This window comes from Aotus nancymaae, unplaced genomic scaffold (assembly GCF_030222135.1).
Source record: "Aotus nancymaae isolate 86718 unplaced genomic scaffold, 86718_ANA_hifiasm-v0.15.2.pri h1tg000030l, whole genome shotgun sequence".
In the NCBI taxonomy this organism is placed as follows: domain Eukaryota; kingdom Metazoa; phylum Chordata; class Mammalia; order Primates; family Aotidae; genus Aotus; species Aotus nancymaae.
In genome coordinates, this window is record NW_026988443.1 from 22,353,371 (window position 1) to 22,369,891 (window position 16,521).

At 43.3% G+C, this 16,521-nt stretch overlaps 1 protein-coding gene across 3 annotated transcripts in view; it reads right to left on the reverse strand.

The window, feature by feature from the left end:
* GFOD2 (Gfo/Idh/MocA-like oxidoreductase domain containing 2) overlaps positions 1 to 16,521 on the reverse strand; it is a 52,285-nt gene that overhangs the window by 19,934 nt on the left and 15,830 nt on the right. For 2 of the 3 annotated variants that reach the window (XM_064383192.1, XM_012468189.2), the window contains exon 1: positions 1,905 to 2,385. The exons of the other annotated variant lie outside the window; for it this stretch is intronic. The gene's annotated coding sequence lies outside the window, so the exon portion shown is untranslated. Of the gene's footprint in view, positions 1 to 1,904; positions 2,386 to 16,521 lie in introns of those variants that run through there. 3 annotated transcript variants of the gene reach the window in all.

The window sequence follows — 16,521 nt, forward strand, 5'->3', positions numbered from 1 at the left end:
TGTTCCATTAACAGATTTAGGATTCAGAAAGTGGATAATACGGAACTTCAGTGAGCTAAAAGAACATGTTCTAGCCCAATGTAAAGAAACTAAGAACCTTGAAAAAAGGATTGATGAAATGCTAACGAGAACAGACAACTTAGGAATATAAGTGAATTAATGGAACTGAAGAACACAATACAAGAACTTCACGAAGTATGCACAGGTTTTAACAGTCGAATTGATCAAGCAGAAGAAAGGATATCAGAGGTCGAAGACCAACTTAATGAAATGAAACGAGAAGACAAGATTAGAGAAGAAAGAGTAAAAGGAATGAGCAAAGTCTCCAAGAAATATGGGACTATGTGAAAAGACCTAATTTACGATTGATAGGTATACCTGAATGTCATGAAGAGAATGAATCCAAGTTGGAAAATATTCTTCAGGATATTATTCAGGAAAACTTTCCTAATCTAGTAAGGCAGGACAATACTCAACTCCAGCTAATCCAGAGAACACCACAAAGATATTCCTCAAGTAGAACAACTCCAAGACACATAATTGCTAGATTCACTAGGGTTGAAATAAAGGAGAAAATTCTAAAGGCAGCTAGAGAGAAAGGTCACGTTACCCATAAAGGGAAGCCTATCAGACTTACAGCAGACCTCTCATCAGAAACCCTACAAACTAGAAGAGAGTGGGGGTCAATATTCAATATCCTCAAAGAAAAGAATTTTCAACCCAGAATCTCATATCCTGCCTAGTCAACTAAGCCTCATAAGCGAAGGAAAAATAAAATTTTTCGCGAACAAGCAAGCACTCAGAGATTTCATCACCACCAGGCCTGCATTACAAGAGCTTCTGAAAGAAGCACTACAAACAGAAAGGAACAACCAGTATCAGTCATCCCAAAAACTTACCAAAACATAAAGAGTATCTCTATAATGAAGCATCTACATCAACTAATGGGCAAAATAGCCAGCTAGCATTAAATGACAATATTGAACTCACAAATGTTAATATTAATTCTAAATTTAAATGAATTAAATGCCCCAATCAAAGACACCAACAGGTAAATTGAATAAAAAGTCAAAACCCATTGATACGCTGTATCCAGATCTATTTCACAAGCAATGACATACAAAGACTCAAAACAAAGGGATGGAGGAAGATTCACCAATTAAATGGAGAGCAAAAAAAAACAAACAAAAAAACAGGAGTTGTAACTTTCGTCTCTCACAAAATAGACTTTTATAGTAACAAAGGCTAAAAGAAACAAAGAAGGACATTACATAATGGTAAAAGGATCAATGAGACAACAGGAGTTAATGATTATAAATATATATGCACCCAAAACAGGAGCACCCAGATACATAAGACAAGTTCTTAATGACTTATAAAGAGACCTGGACTCCCGCACAATAATAGCGAGAGATTTTGATACCACATTGTTAATATTCGACTGATCAATGACATAGAAAATTAATAGGGACATCTATGATTTGAACTCAGACCCGGAATAAGTAAACTTAGTGAATATTTATAGAATTCTCCACCCCAGGTCCACAGAACATACATTTTTCTCAGTATCATATTACACCTATTTTGAAAGTGACTACATAATTAGAAGTAAATCACTCTTCAGCATTTGCATAACATTTCATAGACTTAAATGAAATATTGGTTGGCTGTTTGTTATTTTCTTCCCTTATTCCTTCCTGTCTCCGTTGTTAAGCACAATTATCGGCATAAAAGAGGTTTTTAATACCTATTTTTAGATTGCATTCCAGTCCGGGCAATAGAGCAAGAATCCTGTTCTCTCTCCCCCTTTTTCTTTCTCTTTCTTTCTTTCATTAAAAAATAAAATAAAATAATTAAATTAAATTAAATTAAAAAAAAAAAAAGGGCCAGGTGTGGTGACTCACCTATAATCCCAGCATTTTGGGAGGCCAAGGCAGGTGGATTACTTGAGACCAGGAGTTCAAGACCAGCCTAGTGAACATGGTGAAACCCTGTCTCTACAAAAACAAACAAACAAAAAAAACCAGGTGCAGTGGCACACACCTGTGGTTTCATTTACTCAGGAGGCTGAGGTGGAAGGAACACTTGAGCCGGGGAGGTGGAGGTTGCAGTGAGCTGTGATTGCACCACTATACTTCAGCCTGGGCGACAGAGGATGACTCTGTCTCAAAAAAATAAAAAATAAATTACTATAACTCACCATATCAATAGTCCCTAGACTGCATTAATTAGAAATACAAATTAAGACCGGGCACAGTGGCTCATGCCTGTAATCCCAGCACTTTGGTAGGCCAAGGCAGTCAGATTGCCTGAGGTCAGGAGTTCGAGACCAGCCTGGCTAACATGGTGAAACCCCATCTCTACTTAAAAAAAAAAAAATACAAAAATTAGCCAGGCACGGTGGTGCACGCCTATAATCCCAACTACTCAGGAGGCTGAGGCAGAAGAATCGCTTGAACCCGAGAGGTGGAGGTTGTAGTGAGCTGAGATTGCACCAACTCCAGCCTGGGCGACACAGCAAGACACTATCTCAAAAAGAAAAAAGAAAGAAGGAAATACAAATTAAAACATTCAATACAACCAAACACATTACAATGTCTGAAATTCAGAAAACCTGATATCAATTACTGGCAAGGGTAGGAAGCAAAGATTCATTATTGGTGAAAATGTAAAATAATACAGCCAGTTTGGAAAAGTTTGCCATCTTATCAAGTTAACCAGATATGTATCACACAACCTAGCAATCCTACTTCTAGATTTAGTACTTACCAAGAGAAACGAAAACTTACGTTCACACAAAAACCTGTATGTGAATGTCTATACAGGGGCTTTATTCATAATTGCCACATCTTGTCATCAACACAAATATCCATCAATTGATGAACAGATTAACAGTTATCAATGCCAATGGATCCAATGGATACTACTCAGCAATAAAAAGGAACATACTATGGATGTATGCCACAATGAACAAATCTCAAATGCATTCTACTAACTGAAAGATGCCCTAACTCAAAGGCTCCATGCTGTGTGATTCCATTTAAATGCCATAATGGAAAAGCAAAACTATAGGGACAGAGAGTAGATCAGTGATTGCCAAGGGTTGGAACTGGGACCATGGGTAGACAACAAAGAGGCACAAGGGAATTTTTGCAGGGTGATGAAACTGTTCTGTATCTTGTCTAGGGTGGCAGTTATATGACAGCATCTATCAAAACTGATACAAAAAGGGTAAACTTTACTGTTCTGTAAATTATACTGCAATAAATGTGACCCCCCACACACTAAAACAAACAAACAAACAAACAAAAAACCTGACACTGAAGTTCTAAGTCTCAGTGACTGAGAAACTGCAGTGTCCTTAAGAGAAACATGGAACCCAAAAGGCCTGACTGCTGAGACTTTGGTGTGGAAGCTGAGCTTTGTGAATTGTTCTTTCCCAGACTGGCTAAATCTCATCTTACCTTCTGTGTATCTAGTGTGTACATCCCAGCTTCTGCCAAACTAGAGGCCATGATCCACTGCCTATCATAGGGGTGGAAGAAATCCAATCTGATGACTGTTTTTGTAAATAGTTTTATAGGTATGACGGAACACAGTCATACCCATTTGTTTACCTACTCCTTTATTTACAGTTGCTTTGTACCACAACAGTAGAGTAGGTACAACAGAAGCCATATGGCCCATACAGCTTAAAATATGTAAAATTTGGAGGCCGGTGTGGTAGCTCACATCTGTAATCCCAGCATTTTGTAAGGCCGAGGCAGGCAGATTGCTTGAGGCCAGGAGTTCAAGACCAACATGGTGAAACATTGGCTCTACTAAAAATATTCAAATTAGCCAGGCTTCGGGGTGTGTGCCTGTGATTCCAGCTACTCAGGAGGTGGAGGCATGAGAATCACTTGAACCTGAGAGGCAGAGGTTGCACTGAGCAGAGATGATTTCACTGCACTCCAGCCTAAGCAACAGAGCGACTCTGTCTCAAAAAAAAAAAAAAAAAAATTACAATTTGGCCCTTTAGAGAAAAGATTTGCTGACCCTGCTCTACACTCTTTTACAAGGCCCAGGAACGGCAAGTGACAGAGTATCATCATGAAAGTAGCCAGGATTGTTTTTTTCCTTGAGATGTAGTCTCACTCTGGCGTCGAGTCTGGAGCACAGTGGCGCGATCTCAGCTCCCTACAACCTCTGCCTCCTGGGTTCAAGCAATTCTCCTGCCTCAACCTCCCAAGTAGATGGGATTATAGGCATGCACCACCATGCCTGGGTAATTTTTGTATTTTTAGTAGAGATGGGGTTTCATCATGTTGGCCGGGCTAGTATTGAATACCTGACCTCAAGTGATCCACCCGCCTTGAACTCTCAAAGTGCTGGGAGTACTCTCTTACAGGAGTAAGTCATCATGCCCAGCCAGTAGCCAGAATTATAGTAAAAGAAGGATCACTCTACCTCACTCTGTGTGAGAAATCAGATCTTGGGAATTCTGGAGTCAGGGCATAACTTTAGAGGTCACTCACTCAGAAGGCAGTTTGTATAGGGGTCAGACCCTCAGCAGAAAGTGCCTAAGAAGCTTTCTTTCCTGTCAACAGTCTTTATAATGTTGGGGTTGTAAAGTGCAGAGTTAAAACATGTATTTCCCAGCAGGATGCGGGTGGCTCATGCCTGTAATCCCAGCACTTTGGGAGGCTGAGGTGGGTGGATCACCTGAGGTCAGGAATTCAAGACCAGTCTGACCAACATGGAGAAACCTCATCTCTAGTAAAAATACAAAATTAGCCGGCCATGGCGGCACATGCCTGTATCCCAGCTACTCGGGAGGCTGAGGCAGGAGAATCACTTGAACTCGGGAGGTGGAGGTTGCAGTGAGCCAAGATCATGCCATTGTACTCCAGCCTGGGCAACAAGAGTGAAACGGTCTCAAAACAAAACAAAACAAAACAAAACAAAACAAAACAAAACAAAAACAAACCTGTATTTCCCAGCACTCCTTGCAAAGAGGTGTGTCAAATGAGATAAATATGGAAGGTATAGTTTGACAGAATGTCTGGAAATGTCCTTTAAAGGAGGAAATCTCAACTGACAAGAACTATCATCTCTGCCCCTTTCTGTCTAGAATTACCACCGGGGGGTGACTTGAGGATAAAACACAATTTCTTGCAGATTTTGACACTGAAAAGATGAATCAAGCATTACCTGTGCCCTCAAAGAACTCCATAGATCAGACAGGCACTTGAGCAAATCTGTCATATGGTATGACAGGCAGAGCAACAGAAACTTGTCTCTGGTGCAGAGAAGAGCACCATTAACTACAGGGGCTACAGGCAGTGTACAGACAGGAAAAGACTTCCTGGAGGAGATGACATAACTCTCCATTTCCCCCTCTGCCCAGTCCCTGGCAACCATCATTCTACTTCCTGTCTGTGAATCTGACTACTCTAGGTACCTCACATAAGTGGAATCATACAGTACTCGTGATTCTGTGTCTGGCTGATTTCACTCAGCGTAATGTCCTCAAGGTTCATCCATGTTGCAGCATGTGTCAGATTTTCCTTTCTTTTATAGCTGAATAATATTCCATCGTGTGTATATACCACATTTTGCTTATCCACTTATCTGTCAGTGAATGCTTGAGCTGCTTCTACATTTTACTATGTCAATAATGCTGCTATGAACTTGGGTGTACAAATTAGTTTTTTGACCCCAAGTTCAGTACTTTAAATTTCCACGCTAATAAATTTCATTAAGTTTAATTTGGGTGACTGTTTACCAGTTGAGATCATTTTGGATATTTACTCACTGTCCCTACCAGCTCTGTGTCAGTTGAAAATCAGATCAGCATAACAACATCTCTTTTTGAGTAAACATTATGTGCCCCATGCTTTACAGGTATCATCTTATTTAACAATTGTAACTTCCAGGGGCAGGTGTCATTATTATTATCCTCATTTCATAGATGAGGAAACTGAGGCTGCCATCGTTTTTTGGATTAGTGATTTCAAGTACAGTAATTACAATTTCACAGAACTATACTAGCTCTCATTTCTCTTTTTGCCCAATGGGATGAGAGGCTACAAAAAAACCCCATAGTTCACATCTAAATAAATGATATTTATATCTGGCACTTCCCTCAAGGTTACTAATAATCCAGCAAGCATACTAAAAAAAACAAATTGTGGCTGGGCACGGTGGTTCAAGCCTGTAATCCCAGCACTTTGGGAGGCTGAGGTGGGCAGATCATGAGGTCAGAAGATCAAGACCATCCTGGCTAAGACAGTGAAACCCCGTTTCTACTAAAAATACAAAAAATTAGCTGGGCATGGTGGTGTGTGCCTGTATCCCAGCTACTCGGGAGGCTGAGGCAGGAGAATTGCTTGAACCCGGGAGGTGGAGGTTGCAATGAGCCGAGATCGCGCCACTGCACTCCAGCCTGGGTGACTGAGCAAGCAAGACTTTCAAAAAACAAAGAACAACAACAAAAAAAAACACATTGTTACCAAGTGCACACACAGTCAGAATTGATCATGATTTCCACAGGGCCAACAACCAGATGTGTATAGGCACCCAACAGAGTTAGACCTTAATAAATGTTAGATTATGATGTCCTTTATAAACCCACACACCTTACAGTATTCACTAGTTCTCTTTCCAGGTGCTCAGGGATCATTTGTTTGATGAGATGTTCTTGCACTGTTCTGAGGAATCACCAGCATCAGGCTCAAACATCGCTGATGTTGTGTATCTCTCATCATCTGGCACCTGCCTCTACTCCAAAATGCCTCAACGCTTATTAACAGTAGTTTATGGGCCCAGCGAGGTGGCTCACGACCGTAATCCCAGCATTTTGGGAGGCTGAGGCGGGCGGATCATGAGGTCAAGAGATCAAGACCATCCTGGCAAACATGGTGAAACCCTGTCTCTACTAAAAATACAAACAATTAGTTGGGTGTAGTGGTGCGTGCCTGTAGTCCCAGCTACTCGGGAGGCTGAGGCAGGAGACCTGCTTGAGTGAGCCGGGATCGCGCCACTGCACTCCAGCCTGGTGATAGAGCGAGACTCTCTCAAAAAAAACCAAAAAACCAAAAAAACAAACAACAAAAAAAACAGTAGTTATGGACTATATCATGGTCAGCTGGTACTTTTCTGAGACCTGTGGGATGTAATTCAAATTGAACAAAAGAAACAAACCCATTGGGCACTGGGTTTTCTACCTTCTCTGCACCTGGTCTTTCCAGCTGGGTCTTTGATGAAAGAGAACTATAGGAGTTGAATAGCTGTTTTCCCTGCCATGGTATCCATTATTCATCCTAAATACTTCTCAGTATATCTTCAATAATACTTCTGATTGCCTGCAGGTTTTTTCTTTTCTTTTCTTTTTTTTAAGACAGAATCCTGCTCTGTTACACAGGCTGCAGTGTGGTGGCATAATCTCAGCTCACTGCAACCTTTGTCTTCCCAGTTCAAGCAATTCCTGTGCCTCAGCCTCCCAAGTAGCTGGGATTACAGGTGTGTGCTACCACGCCCAGCTAATTTTTGTATTTTCAGTAGACGGGGTTAAGTCATGTTGGCCAGGCTGGTCTCGAACTTCTGGCCTCAAGTGATCCACCCACCTTGGCCTCCCAAAGTGCTGAATCACAAGCATGAGCCACCGTGACCAGCCTACCTACAGGTTTTTTCAAGTGTCATTACTTGTCTCCTTAAGCCTATTAGCAGCAGAAAGCTCTTCAGAAATTTATAGATAAATGGAGCCTGGGTGGTTCCATCCGAGCTTTTAAAAAATGTACCTCTAATAGTCTAGGCACAGTGGCTCATGCCTGTGATCCCAGCACTTTGGGAGGCCAAGGTGGGCGGATCACTAGAGGTCAGGAGTTCAAGACCAGCCTGGCCAACATGGTGAAACCCCGTCTCTACTAAAAATACAAAAATTAGCTGGGTATGTGGCAGATGCCTGTGGTCTCAGCTACTCAGGAGGCTGAGGCACGAGAATCACTTGAACCCAAGAGGTGGAGGCTGCAGTGAGCTGAAATCACGCCACTGCATTCCAGGCTGAGCAACAGAGCAAGACTCTGTCTTTAAAAAAAAAAAAAAAAAAAAAAGTGCTTTTAAGAGTTTTCCTTGTGAACACACTTTTTTTTTTTTTTTTTTCCCAGATGGAGTCTTGCTCTGTCACCCAGGCTGGAGTGCAGTGATGCGATATCGGCTAACTGCAACTTCCGCCTTCCAGGTTCAAGCAATTCTCCTGCCTCAGCCTCCCAAGTAGCTGGGATTACAGACACAAACCACCACACCCAACTAATTTTTGTATTTTTTTTTTTTTTTTGGGACGGAGTTTCGCTCTTGTTACCCAGACTGGAGTGCAATGGCGCGATCTCGGCTCACTGCAACCTCCGCCTCCTGGGTTCAGGCAATTCTCCTGCCTCAGCCTCCTGAGTAGCCGGGATTACAGGCACGCGCCACCGTGCCCAGCTAATTTTTTGTATTTTTAGTAGAGACGGGGTTTCACCATGTTGACCGGGATAGTCTCGATCTCTTGACCTCGTGATCCACCCGCCTCGGCCTCCCAAAGTGCTGGGATTACAGGCGTGAGCCACCGCGCCCGGCCTAATTTTTGTATTTTTAGTAGAGATGAGATTTCACCACGTTGGCCAGGCTGGTCTTGAACTCCTGACCTCGTTATCCACCCACCTCGGCCTCCCAAAGTGCTGGGATTACAGGCGTGAGCCACCGTGCCCAGCCAGAAAATTCTTCTTAAGAAATTCTTCTTAAGAAATTCTTCTTAAGAAATGGGCCATCTCTCCGCCCCCTCAGGGATGGTGGGCCCATCCTCCGAGTGCTACAGCCCCCCCGCCCACCCGGCAGCAGCACTCGCCGAATCCTGGGGCCAAGAGAGCCAAACAATTTTTTTTCTTTTAATTTTCTTTTAAAAATATTTAAAAAGAAAAAGAAATGGTGTTCGGGCCGGGCGGCGGTGGCTCAGGCCTGTAATCTCAGAATTTTGGGAGGCCGAGGTAGGTGGATCACGAGGTCAAGAGATTGGGACCATCCTGGCCAACATGGTGAAATCCCGTCTCTACTAAAAATACAAAAAATTAGCTGGGAGGCTGAGGCGGAAGAATCGCTTAAACCCGGGAGGCGGAGGTTGCAGTGAGCTGAGACTGCGCCACCGTGCTCCAGCCTGATGACAGAGCAAGACTCTGTCCCCCCACAAAAAAAAAAAAAAGAAAGAAAAGAAATGGTGTTCGAACAATTGGATATCCATAATGGCAAGCAATTAACCTTAACCTCTGTCTCTCACTGCATATGCAAAAATTAATTCAAGACAGATCAAAGACCTAAATGTAGAAGCCAGAACCATAAAGTTTCTAAGAAAATACATCAGAGAATTTTTTGAAATCATGGAGAACAGATTTCTTGGACAGGACACAAAAAGCACTAACTCACTGATAAACTGGATTTCAAAATTTAAAAGAATTTCTGCTCATTAAAAGACATCATTAAAAAAATGAAAAGGCAAGCCACGGGTTGGGAGAAAATATAAGCTAAACATATATGTAACAAAGGAATTGTCTGCAGAACCCCTACAAATCAACAATAAAAAGATGAACCACTCAATTAAAAAAGTTGTCCAGGCTGGGCATGGTGGCTCACGCCTGTAATCTCAGCACTCTGGGAGGCCAAGCCAGGTGGATCACCTGAGGTCAGGAGTTCAAGACCATCCTGGCCAACACGGTGAAACCCCACCTCTACTAAAAATACAAAAATTAGCTGGGCATGATGGCATGTGCCTGTAGTCCCAGCTGCTTGGGAGGCTGCGGCAGGAGAATTGCTTGAACCTGGGAGGCAAAGGTTGCAGTGAGCTGAAATCCTACGACTGCACTCAAGCCTGGTGACAAATCGAGATTGTCTCAAAAAAAAAAAAAAATTGTCCAAACACTTAAACAGTTACTTCATCAAAGACACAGTGATGATCAAGAAGCACAGGAAAAGGTGTTCCATGTCATTAGGGACATACAAATTAAAAGCACATTGAGATACCCACTAGAATGGCTACTATATGAAAGACTGACAACTGGCCGGGTGCGGTGGCTCATGCCTGTAATCCCAACACTTTAGAAGGCCGAGGTGGGTGGATCACCTGAGGTCAGAAGTTTGAGACTAACCTGACCAACATGGTGAAACCCTATCTCTACTAAAAATACAAAAGTACCCAGGCGTGGTGGCGCGAGCCTGTAATCCCAGCTACTCAGGAGGCTAAGGCAGGAGAATCAGGGGAACCAGAGAGGCGAGCTGAGATCGAGGAAAGGGGAGGGGAGGAAAGGGGAGATTGAGGGGAGGGGAGGGGAGCAGAGGGGAGGGGAGATGGAGGGGAAGGGAGGCAAGCTGAGATTGAGGGGAGGTGAGCCAAGACCGAGGGGAGGGATTTTCTTTTTAAAATTTTTATTAATTTTTTAATTATTAATTTTATTTTTTCTTTCAAAATTTTTTATTAATTTTTTGTAGAGATAGGAGTCTCATTATGTTGCCCAGGCTGGTCTCGACCTGATGGCCTCCTGCCTCAGTCTTCCAAAGTGTTGGGATTACAATGAAAACAACAAAAAGATAAACCACTCAATTAAAAAAGTTGTCCAGGCTGCGCACGGTGGCTCATGCTGTGAGCCACCTCTTCTGGCCTATATGAATCTTAAAAACATTATGTAGGCTGGGCGTGGCGACTTACACCTGCAATCTCAGCACTTTGGGAGGCTGAGGAGGGCAGATCACAAGGTCAGGAGTTCAAGACCAGACTGGCCAACATGTTGAAACCCCGTCTCTACTAAAAAATACAAAAATTACTCACGCCTGTAATCCAAGCACTTTGGAGGCCAAGGCGGATGGATCACCTCAGGTCGGGAGTTCAAGACCAGCCTGACCAACATGGTGAAACCCTGTCTTTAAAAAAAAAAAAAAATACAAAAATTAACTGGGCATGGTGGCTCATGCCTGTAATACCAGCTACTTGGGAGGCTGAAGTAGGAGAATTGCTTGAACTGGGACCCAGGAGGCGGAGGTTGCAGTGAGCTGAGATATGTGCCAGTGCACTCCAGTCTGGGCTACAGAGCGAGACTCCATCTCAAAAAAAAAAAAAAAAAAAAAAATTATGTAAAGTGAAAGATGGCAGGCCCACACACGAAAGACCCATACTGTAGGGGAGGGGAGAAGATAGACAATTCCAAAGTTTGCAGAGGATACGTAGCAAATGGAACTCTCATACAATCTTGGTGGGAGTCTAAAATAGTATAACCACTTTGGAAAACTGACAGTTTCTTATAGTTAATCATATATCAACTCAATCACACAGCAACTCCACTTACAGATATTTATTTAAGAAAATAAAAACATAAGTCCACACAAAAAAAATTACACAAATGTTGACAGCAGCCTTATTATAATGGCCCCACACCTGGAAACAAATGTTCACAGAACAGATAACTTATGATGTCACACAATGGAATATAGTAAAACAGTAAAAAGAAATGAACTATTAATGAATTTTTTTCTTTTTAAAAATTTTATTAATTTTTTGTAGAGACAGGAGTCTCACTATGTTGCCCAGGCTGGTCTCGACCGGTGGCCTCCTGCCTCAGTCTTCCAAAGTGCTGGGATTATAATGAGCCACCTCTCCTGGCCTGTATGAATCTTCAATTTTTTTTTATTTCTTTTTTTCAGGATGCTGTTTAAGCCTGTATGAATCTTAAAAACATTATGTAGGGCCGGGCCCGGTGGCTCACGCCTATAATCCCAGCACTTTGGGAGGTCGAGGCGGGTGTATCACGAGGTCAAGAGATCGAGACCATCCTGGTCAATATGGTGAAACCCCGTCTCTACTAAAAATACGAAAATTAGCTGGGCATGGCGGCGCATGCCTGTAGTCTCAGCTACTCGGGAGGCTAAGGCAGGAGAATTGCTTGAACCCAGGAGGCGGAGGTTGCGGTGCGCCGAGATCGCGCCATTGCACTCCAGCCTGGGTAACAAGAGCAAAACTCCGTCTCAAAAAAAAAAAAACAAAACATTATGTAGAGTGAAAGATAGCAAGCCCACACACAAAAGACCCATACTGTAGAATTCTATTTATTTGAAATTCAGGAACAAGCCAGGCTTATTTATAGAGAAACTAGTCAGAAGGTGGCAGTGGCAGTGGTGGCTGAGGTGGAGGGAATTGACCAGAAAGGGGCACAGGCCACATTTTAGAGTGATGGAAATGTTCTGTATCTTGTGTGGTGCTTTGGTTACGTGGTGATACAATTGTCAAAACTCATCAAATTGAATATTTAAGATCTGAGTTTTTGGCTGGGCACCGTGGCTCACACCTGTAATCTCAGCATTTTGGGAGGCTGAGGCGGGTGGATCACAAGGTCAAGAGTTTGAGACAATCCTGGCCAACATGGTGAAACCCCGTCTCTAAGAAAAATACAAAAATTAGCCAGGCGTGGTGGTACATGCCTGTAGTCCCAGCTACTTGGGAGACTGAGGCAGGAGAAGTGCTTGAACCTGGGAGGCAGAGGTTGCAGTGAGCCAAAATTGTGCCACTGCACTCCAGCCTAGGGACAGAACAAGACTCCGTCTCACAAAAAAAATTTTAAAATCTGTGTTTTTCATTGTATATAAATTATACTTTAATTTTTAATGACCTTAAGTAGTTGCGCCCAAGGACATAGAACAACCTGTTCACACCTTGCAAATTCAGGTCTGTAATCAAACTAAGTGGATATGTGTGAATTAGAAATCTCCTTTAAAACAAACAAAAAAACCCTGTAAGCTCACTTTTGGGGACATCATCAGTATAGGCCGGGGCCAAGAGAATAAGTTTTCTGAGACAGTAACTTCAAGCTAAGGCCCAGTAGGCTGGTCAGTACCAGCACTTGCTGAGCATATTTGAAGATGGCACTTTTCCCTGGGCAGTGTCACACTGGGTGGGTGGGTGGCTGAGCTGCACATGTTAGAAAGTCCTCACTACTCATGAACAACTCAGACTGACGAAGGGAGGGTTCAAAAAGGAGTTCTCCTGTATCACTTCTGGCAAGCAAATTTAACAATGGCTATACGTAGAGCAATGGTGCGTATCAGTTTGTAGTTGTTGCTATACAGGCTGGGCAATAAGACTTGGCACCGAAAGAGTACACGCCCTCACTTAGTGTCAGCCTCCACTGTGCCTCAAGGGCCACTCACCATGAGACTAGCCCCAGAGCCAGCCCCACACCTTCCAGAGCACCGCATCCTCAGAGGCACCTCCACAGACTTGCTGCACACCTCTGTCCCCTCAGACACATTCCAAAGGGCCAGTGTCAATACCCATACTGTAGAATTCCATTTACTTGAAATGAAATGCAATTAAGACTTATTTGAGAATTTGATTTTTCTGTGGGTGAATTCTTTTCAGTAATTTTATCCTAATATAACACATGCTAAAATAAAGCGCTGGAGTCAGAGGTGAGGTCAGGGCCCTAGTTATGAAGTGAGACAGATCCTCAACCTAGCTTAAAAACAAATTGAAGGGCTGACAGCAGTGGCTCACACCTATAATCCCAGCACTTTGGGAGGCTGGGGAGTGCGGATCATTTGAGCCCAGGAGTTTGAGACTAGCCTGGGCAACATGGCAAAATTCCTTCTCTACAAAAAATACAAAAATTAGCCAGGCATGGTGGTACACACCTGTAGTCCCAGCTACTCAGGAGAGGAGACTGAGGTGGGAGGATCTCTTGAGCCCAGGAGGTCAAGGCTGCAGTGGGCTGTGATTGAACCACTTCACTCCAGCCTGGGCAACAGAGCCTATCTCAAAAAAAAAAAAAAAAAAAAAGATTGTGACATTAGCTAAGCTGATTAGGCGTTTTAGGTGCTTGTGTATAAAATAACACCTGTAATTTATGCAGGTTGATTAATAATTACTTATTAAGCATGGACTATACGCCAGGCCTCAGCAAAGCACTGGATACTTCAGTAAGCCAAACGGATAGTTTCTGCTTGCATGGAGTATGCAGTCTAGGAGGAGAGATAAGACAATCAAATAATCACATAAATATGTAATTACAATTTGAGATTAAATGTTATAAAGGAAAAGAATGGTGCTATGAGAGACTCAACAGGATATAAATTAGCCTTATTATGGGGTCTCACTCTGTCAACAGGCTGGAGTGCAGTGGCATGATCTCAGCTCACTGCAACCTCCACCTCCTGGGTTCAATCATTCCTCCCACCTCAGCCCCCAAGTAGCTGGGACCACAGGCACATGCCACCACACCTGGCTACTTTTTTGTATTTTTGGTAGAGACAGGGTTTCCCCACATTACCCAGGCTAGTCTCAAGGTTGGTATTGAATTCCTGTCCTCAAGTGATCTGCCCGTCTCAGCCTCCCAAAGTGCTAGGATTACAGACTTGAGCCACCTCGCCCAGTCAAATTGGCCCTATGTTTTTTTTTTTTAATTTTTATTTTTTTGACACAGTGTCTTACTCTGTCACCCAGGCTGGAGTGCAGTGGTGCAATCTTGGCTCACCACAACCTCTGCTTCCTGGGTTCAAGTGATTCTCCTGCCTCAGCCTCCCGAGTACCTGGGATTACAGGCGTGCACCATGACGCCCGGCTAATTTTTTTCTCGTATTTTTATTTTTATTTATTATTTGTAGAGACAGGGGCTTGCTCTGTTGCTCAGGCCGGAGTGCAGCAGGGCAATCATAGCTTACTGTAACCTCAAACTCCTGGGCTCAAGTGATCCTCCCTCCTCGGCCTCCCAAAGTGCTGGGATTACAGGCTGAGCCACAGGGTCCTGCCAGGCCTGTATTTTTAGTAGAGGTGGGGTTTCACCATGTTGGCTGGGCTGGTCTCAAACTCCTAATCTCAAGTGATCTGCCTGCCTTGGCCTTCCAAAGTTAGCCTTATTTTTAAAAGTGTTCAATGAAAGATTTTTATTTATTTATTTATTTATTTATTTTTGAGACGGAGTTTCGCTCTTGTTACCCAGGCTGGAGTGCAATGGCGCGATCTCGGCTCACCACAACCTCCGCCTCCTGGGTTCAGGTAATTCTCCTGCCTCAGCCTCCTGAGTAGCTGGGATTACAGGCACACGCCACCATGCCCAGCTAATTTTTTTTTTGTATTAGCAGAGACGGGATTTCACCATGTTGACCAGGATGGTCTCGATCTCTTGACCTTGTGATGCACCCACCTCGGCCTCCCAAAGTGCTGGGATTACAGGCTTGAGCCACCGTGCCCGGCCCAATGAAAGATTTATAATGCACTCTGAGTTTCATGTGAGAAAAATTTCACACTCTGAGACTGAATTATGATTAAAAACACTGATATTGTGAGTCAATTTCTATTCACTGACCCTTACCCTGCTCCTTGACTATCAATTCCCACTTCCTGTGTTGTATTCAGAGTTGAGCTCACTCTCTCTCCCCAACTGCAAGACTCTTTGCAGAGGTACCTATACATTGCCATGGTCCTGAATAAAGTCTTTATCACCATGGAAAAAAAAATCCAAACAATGACACTGGTAGTGTAGTAAACGCACGACAGCCCAATGTCATTAAAAACCCAATTTGTGATTAGCGACACTCCTCTTCCCCAGAGCAGTACCAGTCCCAAAAGCATTTCTTCAGTATGAAGAGTCCAAAAGAGGCAGGAGGGAAAAGTAACATGTTCAGAACTTCAAACTGCAATCATGCAACTCTCTCATCATGCTCTGTGTTCAGCCATCGTGGCTGAAAACTTTATTGGTTGTAAATCACAGTACAAATAACCAAGCTTCAGTTATCTGATCTTTGTCAAATACAATTAAATCCAGTGGTCAATTCTTACCTTCTTCCCACTTTGACCTATCAGCAGCATCTGACATGGCAGATTCCACGTTCCTTGAAACACTCTTCTTCACCTGACTTCCACAACACAAATTTCTTCTGATTTTCCTCTTACCTCTCCGACCACTTCTCGGTTCCTTCTGCTCATTTCTCCTGATGATGACTGTAGTAACCATGGCTCAGTCTCTAGTCTATTTCTCTTTTCTATCTATACTCACTCCCTTGGTGGTTTCATTCAGTGCCATGGCTTTTAAATGTTATGTATTCCTGATGACCCCAAAGTTACCAGCCAGGTCCTCTCCCTTGAGCTCCAGACAGGTGCAAACAACTGCCTATCTGACATCTGTACCTGGATTTTTTTTTTTTTTTTTTTTTTTTGAGACAGAGTCTCACTCTGTTGCCCAGGCTGGAATGCAGCGGCGCAATCTTGATTCACAGCAACCTCCACCTCCTGGTTTTCCAGCGATTCTCCTGCCTCGGCCTCCTGAGTAGCTGGGATTACAGGCGCCCACCACCACGCCCAGCTATTTTTTTGTATTTTTAAGTAGAGATGGGGTTTCATCATGTTAGCCAGAATGGTCTCTATCTCTTGACCTTGTGATCCGCCCGCCTTGGCCTCCAAAAGTGCTGGGATTACAGGCATGAACCACTGCGTTGGGCCCTCTACTTGGATGTTTAATAGGCATCCCAAAC